At 38.1% G+C, this 16,508-nt stretch overlaps 1 long non-coding RNA gene across 1 annotated transcript in view; it reads left to right on the plus strand.

Annotated features, from left to right (window-relative positions):
- The first annotated feature begins 1,977 nt into the window (after window positions 1-1,977).
- The window catches only part of LOC147581085 (uncharacterized), a 591,397-nt gene continuing 576,866 nt past the window's right edge, over window positions 1,978-16,508 (plus strand). The window contains exon 1 of the long non-coding RNA XR_015250834.1: window positions 1,978-2,383. This is a non-coding gene — a long non-coding RNA (uncharacterized LOC147581085). The remainder of the gene's footprint in view (window positions 2,384-16,508) is intronic.

Below are 16,508 nucleotides of genomic sequence, written 5' to 3' on the forward strand. Positions count from 1 at the left end.
AATGTGCAGGAAGCATTAGGACATTTCTTGTAGCAATTTACTAATCTTTCACAAAATAGGCTAGGTTAGATTAGTGATTTTTTGGCATTTTTTAAAGCCATGGAGTGTATTGTTTGAACTCAATCCTAGGCAGAATTCTTGTATGTGAAAACGATAAAATCAGAGTCAGTTGGTGGAACCTGAGAGTGAGGGGCCTCTGTCAGTGTTCCCCTCCCCTTATAATCTTTTGACAGACCCTAGGGCTTGCTGAACACAGTTTGAAATACACTGTTCTCTTCCCGGGATGCTTTTGATTTAGTCCTTCCTGAAGGTCAGAGGGATATACCAGCTCTGTGATTCTAAAGCACAGAGAATAAAGAATGCCTACAGGTAACCCCAGAATTCTCTCTTGCCTTGCAGAAAACACGTTTAGAGCAGGAGATATTCATGTCATGTAAGATAGTTCCAGATGTACAATAAGAGACAGTTTTTATTTTGCATTTCTTGGCTTTGGAGTCTTATAATCTTCTTAAAAATCCAAGCTTTATGATCTATGCCCTTTTTATATCCACAAAGTGACGAGAACAGTTGTTAAACTAACAAATACAGCTTCTATACATGTCTGACTTCTTTGCCAGTGTTAAACATAATGAAATAAACAACTTTAAAAAGGAAGATATTATTTTGTATTTGTCTAAGAATATCACTCTTTCAGGTCCAAGCAACTGAACAAAGAAATTAAAAAGCATAATTAGTATTTAATAGTGAAATTTAAACCAACTTTTGAAAGAATTATTCTTCTTTTGGGATGCGTACATAATTTTATATTTAGTGTTTCATGCCTAACATTTGATTTCTGGGCTTAGTATTAGAAGCAAAATTTCTTAATGCCATATATCATTATGCTAGTTTGTTAATAAAAGTTATTTTGATCTAAACATGCTAGTGTGTTTAAAATAATAGAGAAGCATATTGTCATAGTTTATTCACATAGACCCAAGTTTTTGTTCTGTGCTTTAAATGGTTTTATTTACTTTTATTTAAAATTTGTGCATGTACGTATGACTATATAGTAGAGGAAAAGAAAACAGCCATAATATAGAAGATGAAAAAAATCTCTTTTCCCCACAAGGTGGTACTGTGGTTCTTTTACTCTTGCAAAAATCTAAGCACAGAATTGATATTTCTGTACTTGTCTTCCTTCCCCCAACATTTTACAGGTGATCTACAATTAGATTCTAATAAAAATGAGAAATAATTTCAAAGGAAATTTGATACTTTTAAGTTTGAGGTAAATGGCAAGCAACTAAAAATTCTCTAGCCTTCTAATAAGAGTTTCCCCTCCTAACTTTTTGCTTCTTTTTAAAAAGTTCATGTACAAATTTTGGTTATAGTTTATGGTATTTTATGTACACTCTTTATACTATATATACTATGATAGTGTAGTAGTTTTTGCTATTATAAAAAGTATTAGCAGACATCTTTAAAATGTTTCAATTAATGAGCATAAATGCAACTCCTCATTTTTAGGCAATTCGATTTTCTCCCTCTTCTAAGCAATATCAATAAAGAACTTCCCTCAGTTCTATAAGTAAAAATTACAGAACATGGCTTAAAAAAAGACAAAACACATGAGTAGATATTGTGTTATTTCTTTTTACACTGTATCTTTCAGCTTATTTGAAGATTAAAAATTATGTTCGTATATAAATATGGAACATCATATATGTTTGTTTTTCTCTGTAGTAAGAAATCAAGGCAAGTCATTGGCATGATTGGGTTCCAGCCTCAACTTCCTGGTTCTGCCCCCTGGTAGCTTGTGACATTTGTTGAGACCTTGCATAGATTTCTGGGCCTGGCAGAGGGGACATGATGACAGAGGTGACACAGCGGCCCTTGCCCTCAGGGCAGCGGTGGTCTCAGGGGTCCTGCATAAAAATTAAGTGGGGCGAGAGCAAGTGTGTCTTGAGACTGCATTCACAGAGTAAGCAGAGCTCTTCCTAGACTGCCCGATTATTTTGGGGTGGCCCGGGGAGCGGGCTGATGGAGATTATGCGGATTTGCCATGGGAATCCCAGAGTCTAGGAAGTGGAAACAAATCTTTGATGAATTTGTTGGCTACAATAATGAACATGGGAGGAAAAGAAAGGAGAAAAGGTATTCTACGAGAGATTGGGGAGACAAAACCAAGGGAAAAAAACAGGATCAAAAATGACAGTAAACGCCGGGGAAGAGAAAAGGCAGAACATAGAAAAGAAGAGCAAGAAGCGGAATTGAACGAAGACGGGGCAGGACACTAGGAGCCGGAGGCTGGGCATCCGGCCTCTCATTTCATCCCACAGGGAGCCCGCGGAGAAGGCGTCTTCGGTCCCGTTTCACGGGTTGGAAACATCGACCTTAAGAGGTTAGATAACTGCTCAAGGTCACCGAGCTAAGTAGCAGAGCCAGGATTCTCACCCCTCCTCAACCCAGATCCAGGGTCTGGCTGGATCGTGCCAGCCGCCCAGGGAAAGGGCCCGCAGGGCTGGCAGAGCGCAGGACGCGCCGGGCTAGAGTCGCAGCTCCATGAGCGTGCAGCAGAGGCGGACGGGCGGGGATCGGTCATTACCTCCCCAAGCAAGGGCGCGGCTCGGGGGCCTCTCTAGACATCCTCTCCACAGCGCGAGTCTGGGCAGAGGAGGGAGGGCGAGCGGCGCTGGGCTCCCGCAAGGGGAGAGTCACCCCATCCCTCCGCTCCCGGTCGCATCCAGCCTCTTCCTGGCTCCGCGCTGGGATCTCCCAGCCACGCCAACGCGGGGGCCCCTCTGTTCGCCTCTCCCGGCCAGCACCTCCAGACCCACACAACTCCACCAACGCGCCCTGAGGGCTGCGGGCGGGCGCTGCATGGGATGCGTGCAAAAGTTAACCATACGCCTCAGGCAGGGCTCAGAGGACAGTGTTTCCAGGCGCCTGGGCTCAAGCTTTGTGGTGGAGCGTACCTGCCAGTGAGACCAGACTCAGACACAGGGAAGCCGGGGATGTTTACTAACCTAACTAACTTACATGAACACACACAAGTACGTTATGGGTAGAGATGTGTGCACCCTCACAGGAGGTAAAAACAAAACAGTCACAGGGAATAATGCCTAGTTTGTATTGTAAATCGGTGCAGTTTGGATGTTATGAGCACCCCATTTGACGAATAGCTCCTGCCAATTCTTAGTGATTATCCAATGATTATTAATTGACGAGACACCTTTCACCTGCAAAATGGCTTGTCTGCATTGTCTTTCTTCTCAGAGAACTGCGAATTAAAGTTTCTTTGTTAGGGAGAACAAAGAAGAATCCAAATTATTTCAAGGAGGCTTTGGCATTTGACTTGGCAAACCCTTTTGCTAAAAGATCAACCTTCCCTCTTTGACTCGCCCCCTCTCTGTCACAGCCTCAGTGTGGGGTTGTCTTTGCAACAAGGCTAATGCTCCCAGCTGGTTTGGGGCCCCTCTCTTTCAGAATTTAGCAGTTTAGAAGTAAGAAGAGATTTAGAAGCCTTCTACCACATACAACCTTTTACTTTCACATCGGAGGTAAAAGAGGCCTGGAGAAGTTAAGGGCATCTTGCAAGTTTGTGCCAAAGCGCGGGCCGACTCCCCGTCCCACCCTTGTTCCTCGGGGGTGGTGGCCACCTGCTCCCATTTCCTCCCTTCACTTGGCCCCCATCCTATGTTCATCTTCCCTCTTGGGAGCCCAAGAAAAACTCCCTTCTTGAAAGTTTGTCAAGCAGGCAATGTCTTCTTCCTTTTCATCTTAAAAATTATTTTCTTTTGCTGTCAGATTCATTCTGACATAGATCAGGGGTGGAAAAGTGTGTGGTATAGAATAGAGTCATTAGTAAATCCATCTCGTTTTTTGTTTCATTTGACAGCAACACATTAAATTAATCCCTGTCCAAAAGAATCACATTAAGGGAGCTGTCAATGCTAATCCCCAGCTCATTGTTGCTACCTAGCTCAGGGTTGACTTTAATAGGTCGCGCTGACATTTGTTTCTTGAGAGGCACATCGGTGACTTCATCCAGACCCAAATCTGTTCTCATCAAAAAGTGGAGGCACTGGCAAGTTTTTACAGACTCTGAATTCTCTGGGTTTCTAGCTTGGGGTTTGGGCTCTTGTTGGAAACATTGATTTACATTTAGCTTTTAACAATGAAAAGAAGATAAGGTAGAATCCTCTTTGAGAAAAACAAAAAGCTGACTAAAAAAACCTAAAACTAGAATATTATTGTTCTTATGCTTATTTGTATCATCCTATATTAGCTACTACTGTTATCTATAGATCTGATTGTATACAGGCCAGATTTAAGGTGAAAAACAAATGAGAAAAAATAAAATGTTGAGAAGAATAGACTGCATAGACTAATGAAAAGGGTAGAAGCAAGGATGAGAAAACCTGGAATATAAAAGACCTATAGAAAAGCTGGAGGGAAAAAAAGGGAATTTACTGGCAAGGAAAAGTAACATTTAAGCAATAATTTGGATAGAAAGAATTCGGGCAGTATAGAAACTAGGAAAAAATACATTACAAAAAGGGCAAAACATTCCTTTAACCAACATTTAGAAACTATGATTATAAAATGTTGTTTTTTTTTTTAAATGTTATTGCTCTGCCTCTCTATCCTCTGTTTTCCACACCTTCCCCCAACCCCTGCACACTGATATGGATTATCCAGCTTTGTGCTTATGACATTTATGGATTCCAGATCTGACAATCATATATTAGCCTTTGTCTGGGCAGCTAAGAAAAAGCAGAAGACTGATCCGATCTTAAATCATTTAACCTGTTCTTAAAATATGCCTCTCACCTGGTTATTCTTATTTTTGTGGATATTGGCAACGTTTTGAAGATGAAGTGGGAGCTAAAAACTGAGAAGTGGGTATCCATTATTTAACAAACATATTGAGTGAAGTGTACAAATACTACAGATTTGCTATATCCATATATGCCAGAAAATAACTATGTATATTCTATTTTTACTAATTGAATCATACTTTATTCATATTGCAAGGTGATATTATAAATCTTTTTATTAACTGAAAATTCACCTCTACCTCAATTTTTTCCTCTGAAAATCTGTATTTTCAAGTAAACAGGGCACATTTAAACCTTTTACTTTCAGGATTTTTGTTATTTCACTTTTATTATAGTTTTTATTCCTTTTGCTCCCTTTATGTCCTCAGAACTACCTCTGGACATAACCATTTAAAAAATTACTTTTCTATAATCTCTGTAAAACACAAAACTATCTATTGAAGGCAATTTCATTTATTTGAATGATTGAACAACTGAGGCTAATTCTCAGAAAATGGGCTAGGGTTTTTGTGGTCCACATAATAAGACTAGTAAGGATCAGTAAGAAAAGAACTATGCATGCATTCAACAATCTCCAGACAAATGCCAGGAGTATGAGGAATAAGAACTTAGCTTCATAGTGCATCAGTGGACTAAGACCTAGTTGACATTTTAGAAATTGGTGGGTTAGAGCAGACATGAATGGAATGCTAAAACTTTAGGTACTCCAAGGCTTTGTACTCAGCACGATCGATGTCTTCTACATAGTAGGCATTCAGTGGACAATTTTTACACCAATAATGAATGTTTGTGTAACATGCATGGAGAAAGAATGCAGGACAGAAAGAATACAGATAGGAAACAGAAAGGAGAAGGCCAGAGGAGGTGGCAGAGTGGGACATTGTTAGTTGTCGAAGGGGGCATAATCGGTGGTGCTTTGCTGGGTTGCAATGACTGAGGAACCGGATCTGGGAATTAAAGCAGAAAGGTGAAGCCAGTAGGCAATTATGCAGTGGAGATAGGAGTACTTATCCTTTGGAAATGCATCCATATGCACTGTTCACTATATTAATGCTCAGATAAGAGCTTTACCTTCAAGGAATATGTATTTCAAAGGGAAAACATATGTTTTTGAATTTAGATAAGTTGTTGTGTGTAATGATGTATCAGGAAATAACTTTCAATGATTGTGAACTTCTGTGTGCACCTCATGGTTCTGCGCAATCAGGAAGAGCTCCTCCCTTTCTTCTTTGCTGAGATGCTGTAATGACAAACCATTGGTAGTGTATCCCAAGGCCACTGGTGGAGGCTGGGGTGGGACCTGGGGGGTGGGAAATGTTTTAGTAGAGTGAACCTCCAGTCACTCTCTGGAGGCTAAGACCATATCCTAATCCCCCATCCCATCCACCAGTCCTCCTACTGTTGTTTTCTTTATCTGCCCGAGGGTTGGTCTGCCTGCTTTCCTTCTCCACATCTGTCTCCTATGGTTTTTGTGTGGGCTTTTCTTCATCCTGTTGTGGAATAGAGCCCCGATTCACTGCTTTTGCCCTATCACCCATCTGACCTTGAGGCAAGCACAGCATTTTTTTATTTTTGAAAAGGATTATTTTAAATAGTAATGATGGGAAAAGAGGGGATAAATAGAGGTGTGAGGGTATCCCCATTTTCCCCTTCTTTTATACAACTAGATTTTTATGGAATCAAAATATATACAGAAGGACCTAAATCAGAGAGGGTAAGCTTCAGATTTCACGTTAGTTATTTGTCACAGGAGTTGGAGTAGATGTCAGGGCAGGCACAAGGCTTCTGAAAGGATGGTGAAGATTTGCAGTGGGGGTGTGGGTGCTGCTGGCAATGTCACACCTTGGACTGGGTGGGGTAAGGACAGGGAAGAGAAAGTCAGTTCTGGGGCTTTACTCTCCAGTCAACTCTCCTCACTTGCTACTGCTTCTGAACACAGGCTCCCCAGTGCCCATCTCCCTGCCCCCTTCAAGTCTAGGACAGCAGGGAGCAGCAGGGTGAGAAGTCAGACACACAGGGTTGTTTCTAAGTGTTGATAATTTTCTCTGAGCTCTTGATGGCCTCTCATTACTGACCTGTGGCACGTTTCCACAATATTGTTTTCTGGGTTAGTAGACCAAGCTACTTGGAATATAAAGAAGACCCAAGGGGAGAAAGGGATGGATAGGAACTTATATACTTTTAGTTTTTGTTCTATTGCTTCTAAGCCTTTGGAAAAGGCTGTAACTGACAACTACAACCCATTTTCAAACTTAAATTATATCTGTGCAATTTAGGTAGAAAGCCCCTGGGCCGATATGGTACCTTTTTTTCTGTGCCTGCCAGGGTACCAAGCACATTGAAGGCATTTAACAAATAATGATAATAATTTAAAGCAATGGGAGCATTGGGTGTATAGGGAGATAAGAAACTGGAAGACTAGGGCCCACTAATAATTAATAATGTCTCAGGAGGTGGTCCTACTGTTTTTGGATTTTAAATCCCCTTGTTCAATTTCTTGCTGGAGTGAATTCCACACAAAAAAGAATAATCTTTAATTTGATACTTAGTCACTTCAGTGTCCTGTGCTGAGCTGTCTAAGATTGCATATTCTTATGAAAATATACGCATTCATAATCAGTCTGATAATGTTGCTCCCCAGGGCTTCTAAATGCAAAAGCAAGAGATCATATATTCAGATATGTGTCTTCAAAGTCATAGGATCATCTGAGAAGTTTGCATTTCTCATTTTTCACTTTTTATTCTTGGAATTGAAAAGAAAACAACACCACGAAAACTTCTAATTAAATACATAACGAAACAAGGCCCAGCACCCATGAGTTAAGGCCTCACCAGAATGAATTCTTGTCCTTTAATGTGATAGGCTGAATTGACAGACATTGTCATAAAATGACAGGATAACTAGAGTATGCTTTTGATTAAGGTTTGATTAGCAATTATTTTCTGCTTCTTGTGCTTATATTCTGAAGATTCGGAGTCTGCATTTCTTTATGTGGTTGAAATATTCAGAGACCATAGGAAAGGCTACCCCCCCAGGGAAAGACTGGAAAGAATGCAAAGCACGTCTTCTGTGTCCATCCCTTCTTCCAATGTGTTCTTTTTCTTATGTCTAGAGCATCCTTTAGCACCTGTGTTGGTTTGGATTTAGACTTTAATTCTCTTCTCTGGGTCAAAGCTTGTTATTCTTTGCTTTTCTGAACTGACTCCATTTCATATTAGATTCTGCTTTCATAATATTCTTGAATCCTTCCTCTCCTCTATATCCTCTTTACCACGGTCTTATTTTGAAACTACACCATCTCTTTTGTAGTAGCTATTGAATTACTCCAATAGCTTCTTTCCATCCTTCACCTGCTGTTAGAGTTTTTGTTTCTTTTCTTCCTTTTTTCTTTTTTTTTTGAGAAAGAACAAGGAATCTTTAGTGTTCATGTATTTTTGAGAGAGAGACAGAGTGTGAACAGGGTGAGGGACAGAAAGACAGGGAGACAGAATCTGAAGCAGGCTCCAGGCTCTGAGCTGTCAGCACAGAGCCCAACATGGGGCTTGAATCCACAAACTATAAGATCATGACCTGAGCCAAACTCAGAGGCTTAACTGACTGAGCCACCCAGGCACCCCTATTTATTTTTTTCCTTAAAACACAGGTCTGCTTTTGTCTCTCCTCTGGTTAAAAATTTTGACACCTTGGGGCACCTGGGTGGCTCAGTTGGTTGAGCATCTGACTATTGATTTTGGCTCAGGTCATGATCCCAGGGTCCTGGGATTGAGCTCTGCATCAGGCTCCGTGGTGAGTGTGGAGCCTGCTTAAGATTCTCTCTCTCTCTCTATCTCTCTCTTCCTCTCCTTCTGGCCCTCCCCAACTCACTTTCTCTCTAAAAAAATTTTTTGGACACCCCACTCATCAGTTCTCAAATAAAAATAATAATCTTTAGCAGAATATAAAAAGAACTTTGTTGTCTGGTCCCTGGCTATCTTCCCAGCATCATCAGTTGCTACCTGACTGTGGATCTTTGTACATGTGTCTTTATAAGCTATTTTGCTCCATCCATACCTTTGAACATGATAGTCTGTCTGCTTGGATTGCATTTTTCCCTTTGTTTCTCTGAAAGATGCCTGACTTTCCTTCAAGGCTCACCTTGAAATTACCTTATTGTATTGAAGATGGCAATTATTTCCTCTTCATTCCCACACTTCCTTTTAGGAGAATCTGTCCTTGGACTGGGGTAGGATGAAGTTAGATTCTCTTCCAAAAATTGATATGGGGATAGAGAGAGAGTGAATTAGCTGGCTATGGATGTTGGATAAGTAAGGTCTTAGGGTCTCAAGGGTTGATATGGTCATATGTACAAGCCAAAAAAGTTGATCTATGGCAAAAGGTAGGGAAATGGGGCAAATTGCAGGAAAAAGTATATATGAAAGATACGCTTAGAAAGGGAACACCAGTAGGTTCTCGTTAGTTTATCGACTCTTATCAGAGTCCCTCTTGAGACTGCATTTTCCTTTTAGAAACTCTTATCTATTTATGCTAATATATTCTTATTTTATTTTATTTTATTTTATTTTATTTTATTTTATTAAAACATTTTTTTTAATCTTTATTTTTGAGAGAGAGACAGCGTGTGAGCAGGGGAGGAGCAGAGAGAGAGAGAGGGAGACACAGAATCGGAAGCAGGCTCCAGGCTCCGAGCTGTCAGTACAGAGCCCAACGCGGGGCCCCAACTCACAAACCATGGGATCATGACCTGAGCCGAAGTCGGATGCCTAGCCGACTGAGCCACCCAGGCGCCCCTAATATGTTCTTTATTTAACTTGTCCAACTGAGTTTCTGTTTTTTGTTATAAAATGATTCCTTATTAAGACTGATCTAATATATGCGAGAAAATTATTGCATACATATCTGTCTTCTCCACCAGACAGTAAACTCCCTGACAGTTAGGACACTGTTTTATTTATCTTGAGATTCCCAGCAATTAGTCTAGCTGTGGTAGATTGACAATATATGTTTGAATGAAAGAATACTAACCTCATTTTTTCACTGCCTTTTCTAACAAAGAGCTTAGGAAATTACAAAGTTGGTGTTGCTATCATAGTGGATGATAAAGTGTTAGGTCTTCCAGTAACATATTGTATTTTAATAAGGGTTTTCTGGAATCAATCCTTTGAGGTACAGGAAAAGCCGTAAAAGTGGGAATTTATCAGTATTGGATTTCATGGGGAGGTATTTAGGATCCTTTCAATGTCTGAAATTATACCGTTGTTCAGGGCCAGTGGGGAGTAGGGCTAACAGCAGGAGGAACTGTCTGAGGGACAGATGGACACCCTTCCTGCAGGGACTGATGAAGTGGGAACAGGAATGGGACCTTACTTCCCAGAACTGCATTTAATTCCTTCCTAATGGTTTCCTATAAACACAGATCATCCAGGAAGAACAGAAAATAGTCTTAGAGGAACCTTTCAAAATACTGAGTTCCTTGAGGTTATATCACAATGTGGAAAGTTCGCTTTGTGAATTAGTATATTGCTCTTTAAATATTTTTATTTCTAATAATACATTCTCTTCCACTTTCTGTGTTAGTATTACCAATCAAATGGCACTTAAAGACATCAAATAAACAATTATTTTCTATGGCATAAATTAAAGATGATGTCATATTATAGCTGAGACCTCACTATAGGAAAATCAAATGTGATGGATCATTGAAATCAGCCTGAGATGAATGTTTCCCTCTCCGAAATGAACCTTCCAAGATTTTTAGGTCATAGAATTGTTGATCTCTCCTTTTAATTGTGAGGTGTACATTTTTACCTTCTTTTCTTCCTAGTCTACAGTATTAATAAGCCTTCCCTTTCTTTGGCTATACCAAGACTCTTCTTGTTTTTTGTTGTTGTTGTTGTTGTTGTTGTTGGTTGAACCAGGGCAGTGCAACTATCGTCCTCATTAACTGGCATTTCTCTTGGTGCAGATACATTTGAGAGCATCAGCATTAATCAGACCAAAGCCTATTTTAGCAAGTCCCCCTTCTAGACAAAACTTTAAACAGGGAATTCATCCTTTTTTTTTTTTTTTGAAAAAAAAATTTTAATATTTATTTATTTTTGAGAGAGAGAGAGAGAGCGAACATGAGTGGGGGATGGGCACAGAGAGAGGAGGACAGAGGATCCAAAGTGGGCTCTGTGCTGACAGCAGAGAGCCTGCTGTGGGGCTCAAACTCATGAACCGTGAGATCATGACCTGAGCCGAAGTCAGATATTTAACCAACTAAACCAACTAAGCCCCAAACAGGAATTCATCTTTCTTAAAGCTGTTATGGTAAATGTGCCAGGCATTAGAGGCTAGCTTTATTTGAGGATTTAGTAAATTCTACATGTGGTTTAAGGTGATGTTTCTTTTAACATTAAATGTAATTATAATAGGGTAGAGGTGCAATGTAGGCATGTTGTTGGATAAACACATAAATTTATGGGTGCTCAACAGATTCTGTGCTTATTCCTGCCTAGTGAAAATGTTTCTCAGCTCCAGTAAAACATATATATGCTATCCTCTAGAGAATCTAAGAACATAAATGGAAGTTAAGCAGCTGGACAGAATGCCAATGTTTTAAAATATAGCTAAGAATCAGAGTTAGAAAGCAGAAAGACCTCTTTAGCTTCAAAGGTAGCCAATTAAGTTGCAAACACTATTGGTAATAGTTGCTGTATTCAGAGCCTTATTATATAAAACACCATGCTGTCTTGAAACTGAAGAGGTTGCCATGCAGTTGTCTCCATAATCCATAATTGAAAGAATCATAAATGTAACAATTATTTCCCTCTATGATTGCTTTCACAATTTCTTGTTCTCTGCAGGATCCTTGCGTTTTTTTTCTTTCTTTCAGCTCATTGCAACGATCAAGCAATTATAGTGTGATTCATATTTAAGATTAAATTTTGCATGTCTACTGAGGTATAATTGTGAACTATGTTTACATAATCAATCAACTTTTTAAGTAAGTAGTATTGATTGCAACATATCCTTTGTAAGTAATATCTATTTGGCCTAAGTTTTACAAGTTATATCAATCAATGACTTATAACAAAACAATGTGATTAAAGATGGACATAAATAGTATAATATTCAAATTGGAAAAGCTACTCTGAATGATGGAAAAGAGATAAGAAATAAAAGCAATTCCCATATGTTGTATTTTAATCTAATCTTTTTTTTTTTTTTTAATTTTTTTTTTCAACGTTTATTTATTTTTGGGACAGGGAGAGACAGAGCATGAATGGGGGAGGGTCAGAGAGAGAGGGAGACAGAGAATCGGAAACAGGCTCCAGGCTCTGAGCCATCAGCCCAGAGCCTGACGCGGGGCTCGAACTCACGGACCGCAAGATCGTGACCTGGCTGAAGTCGGACGCTTAACCGACTGCGCCACCCAGGCGCCCCAATTTTAATCTAATCTTAAGAAGTCCTGTCATCCTCCAGAAGATATTTCTAGCTTTAAGTACTTTAAAATGTTGGTAATGAACTAAATGAAGATGTTATTACTTCTCAGGTTTGATATTGCCATTCTGTACCTATCACGCAGTGACAGACAATGCTTATAAATCTATTAATCAAATCAGTTAATATCAGTTACAAATCAGGCAAATCAATTACTATTTGTTTAGGAGTGATTGCTCACCAGGCTTAGATTGGAGACTGGCCAGCTTCTGTAAGAGCCCTGATTTAATGGGTGAGTTTAACGAGAGCAGTTAAGTTCTCTTTCTCCTTGCTCACTCCCCACTCCACCTCATGTCTACTGGGAGAAGAGGGAGTGAGACCACCTAGGGAAGAGGAGAGGAAAAGTTAAAGGGGAATGAGGGCACAGTTCCAGGGGGGTTCTCATGCATTTTGAACGAGTGAAACAAAAGTAGCTCCCTACATGTAAGTTCAAACTCTTCTGTGAAAAAAGAAAAAAAACCATCAAAGTATGTCATCTTAACCAAAGCTAATAGCACTTTATAATATTTTAGACTTAATAAAGCATTCAAATATTTCTTTCCATGTATAACCCATCTATTTTAATGAAAACTCTCACCATCTAATTCATTCTCCTGATTGTACAGGAGAACTGACTTTCTATATTATAATTAGAGTGGTTACATACTTTATTGTCCAGATTTGGACACTGAAAATAAAAGAGGTTGCTATTAATAACTACCCCAGGACAACAGGTATGAACTGGGGAACTAGGACTTATGAGCACGTTGACGTTGATTATAAAAAATAGAATAGTTGAGTCTTTAAAATTAATTGTTTTTTTTATTGTTCTGCCATTATGATGGAGGAAACAGTTAAATTAGCTATTCTAATAATAGTTAACATATTTAGATCAGTTATTATATACCAAGCAATATTATGAGTATTTTATTTGTAAAAATATGATTAATCCTCATAATAACTCCATGAGGTTGCTACTCTCATCCCTATTTCATAGATAAGGAAACTGAGGTTTAGAGAGGTTAAATTGCTTGTCCAAAGTCACAAAACTAGTACTAAAAGAGGTGGGATTCAAACCTAGTTATTTTGCCTCCAGAGTTTATGCCTTTCATGAATCTAACACTAATGGTTGTGGAGGCAGGTCTTTAAAAGCAGTAATGTTTGAAGGGCTGAGCAGATCTCATAGGTTTGCAATCCTGGGGGCCATAAAAAATTAGAAGCCTGGGGTAGGAGGTTGTGAAGTGGATGCTTAGGGATCTGGTATTATAAATGAGAAATTACAGAATGAAACTGCAGTTATGGATGACCCTTGGTGTGCTTCTTAAGGCGTGGATTTTACACATGCTTCAAGGAAGTAGGAATGATAACCCATGGTGAACCCACCAGGGCAAGCAGAGGCAAAAGGAACATCTGACTTAGATGAGGAATAAAGGTAGGGAATGGAGATTCCTGACCATTCTTTTGGGCTACACGTGAGCTATATACATAACCTTGGCTTCAGTTTTTGTTGATAGAAGGGAACCACTTGCTCTTACTTCCAGGGAACAAAAGAATGAAAGATAGCTGGGTGGGACAAAGGGAGGTTTTTAGTCAATGCACTGAGACCACTTGGCTCAGCCTTCAATCCTGGCTACCATTAAACTGCTGGAGACCAAACAGAAGTTCTACAATGCTGAGTTTGTGCTGAGAAATCACAGAGAAACCACTGGATCTATTTATTCCTTGATTTTCAGCTCTCTTTATAGTACGAAATTATGAGATTCAAGCACTGGGTGCAATATGCTGCCAGTTCTAATGTGGGTTGTGTTGGTCTTTTAGGCAATTATTTTCATCCATATCAACCAAGATATCTTTGGTTCTAATCATTTATCATCATATTGATTTTGGGGCAAACATGTACTTAACATATACTTTTAATTTCTTTGACATATTGTTTCTAAGTTTTCCTTTAAGAATATGAGACTACATTTGTTCACTTCTTTTATTGATAGTTTACTCACCTGGTCTCAGTTATTTGTATTCATTAAACTGCCAAACTTAATCTTGATTGTGTTGGTCAATCTTACTGAGGATCTTTTTATTGAATAATGATACCATGAGAAGAAAATAATTCTTGTCTTCAAAGTATACGAGTCCCAACGCAAAACAAAACAAAAACAAAAGATAACGTAATTGAAAGCAACATAAACAAGGGCAGATAATAATAGGATTCATTTATATTAACTCTCAGTGGTTATAGTTTAAAAGGGTATTCACCAGATATTTTCACCTATACTCGCCTGTTTGAGTATTATCGAGTGTTTTTGCAAAATGGTCAAGTACAATGATAAAAATACTAAAGAAAAAGTTATAGTATCTTTAAAAAGCTAAATAAAATCCAGAATTTTAAATTATATTCATAAAATGCCTGCATATTCTTTTCATGTGTACTGTTTAAAAAAAAAAAACCCTTTAGTTTTAAATTAGAAGAGAGATCAGAGGTTACCTAATTCAGTCTCCTTTATAGGGCGAGCAACTGAGGATCAGAATCTTTTATGCCTTGCTCAAATTTGCTTGAAAGCACAAACAGAAACAGGGTCCCTTAGGCTGCATCCCTTTTAATAGTTTTGTATTCACTTAAAATTAAAAAATTAATATCATATAAATAGAATACAGAATGTACTCTATAAAGCTAGTACTGAAAGATAAAGGCAGAAATCTAATTCAGGAAAATGTAATTTTTTTCTCTAACAAAGTAACACATTCCTGTGTGTCAAAATCAGCAAACTGCATAAATAATTCTAAATTCTAATCTTGCTTTTGTCACTGTCTTTGTATAGTATTTGGTAGGACAGTTCACCTCAGTGACAGTAACCCCATGTATATAATAGGAAAAGTATTGTTTTTACTTCTGAGGCAGAGAAAATTCTGATATCTCTCTTTTTTAATGCATCAACAATTGAAAGGGTTAAAAATTCCACATTATGAACATACTATCATGTTTTGATAAGAAGAAATTATTTGAAGTACTAAGAATAATACTTAAGCAAGGCTGAAAATCATTAAGTTTGATATTCTTTATGCCCATGACTTTAATTTTACTCTTTTAGATAGAATTAAATATATTTTCTGTATATATGTTTTTCTGTCTTGACCAAATTCTTGTCAGAAATAAATTGTGTTGTAAAACTACAATAACTTTCTGGAACTTAGTAAGCCAAGCCAAATCATTCAAGCAATTTCTTCTCCCTGAATTCCTGCCTTAGCTCAATGGACTGTTTCCATTGGTCACATTAATTGGGTAATTACTGAATCTCCATTACTTTCTGACATTACAGCTGAACCAAAAATAAGAGCACAAACATTGAGGGTAAGTTGTGAACAAATAGCACAGCTATTTAAGTCTTTTTGTGTACATGTATTTATATTTTTTTAGAAGTGAAGGACAGGCTTTCATTTTAGGTTAGAAAAATAAAAATGAAGGAAGAACCAAAATAATCTATTTTGGAGTAATATCTTTCTTAAATTAAATGCTTAAATTATAATATTAGAAGAGGCATAATCCCAATCCATAATTCAACTTCAGTGCATGCAAAGACTTAATTATAGACATTATTAAAAATACCTGATGCCTTTTTATGGGAGCTAATGTTTAAATCTATTTGACAAAGTTCTGTTTGCTGCACCTCATTTGCATTGCCTATCATACAGAACAGATAAAATGCATAGTCGTCTTGTTCTTTATTAAAGGCATATCCATTTTCATCTTGAAGACATAGGTTTGAGTCAAAGAATTATCTTTTAAATAGAATTAGTCCTTGGAGTTAATGTGTTGGCACTTCTTTTATGGTTCTGATTATATTTTTATTTTAACCATTAGAGGGCACGTTAGTCCAAGAAATATTAAACAAAAAGCACAGCAACAAGAAGGAAATAGAAGTAGTAGGCAGTGAAAATTTATATATTTATGCTTATTTTCCCTCATTGTCATTTGCAACATAATTTACCAGATTTTTTTCTTAATCTGAAAATAATTCAGGTATATATAGTTTCTTGCGAGAAATAACTCTAGGCTTTTTATTGCTAGTTACTTCTCCTAGGAGAATAATGTTGGCCTAGTTGAATTTGGCAAGGTTGACTATTATGTGACCAAGGAGGACATAATAAATCATGGCATTTGAAGAACATCCTGAGTTCAAAGTTACATACGATTAGATTATTATAAAGTAAGTAAATGCCAGCCC

Source organism: Puma concolor, chromosome B2 (assembly GCF_028749965.1).
Source record: "Puma concolor isolate L17-30 chromosome B2, mPumCon1.1.hap2, whole genome shotgun sequence".
In the NCBI taxonomy this organism is placed as follows: Eukaryota; Metazoa; Chordata; class Mammalia; order Carnivora; family Felidae; genus Puma; species Puma concolor.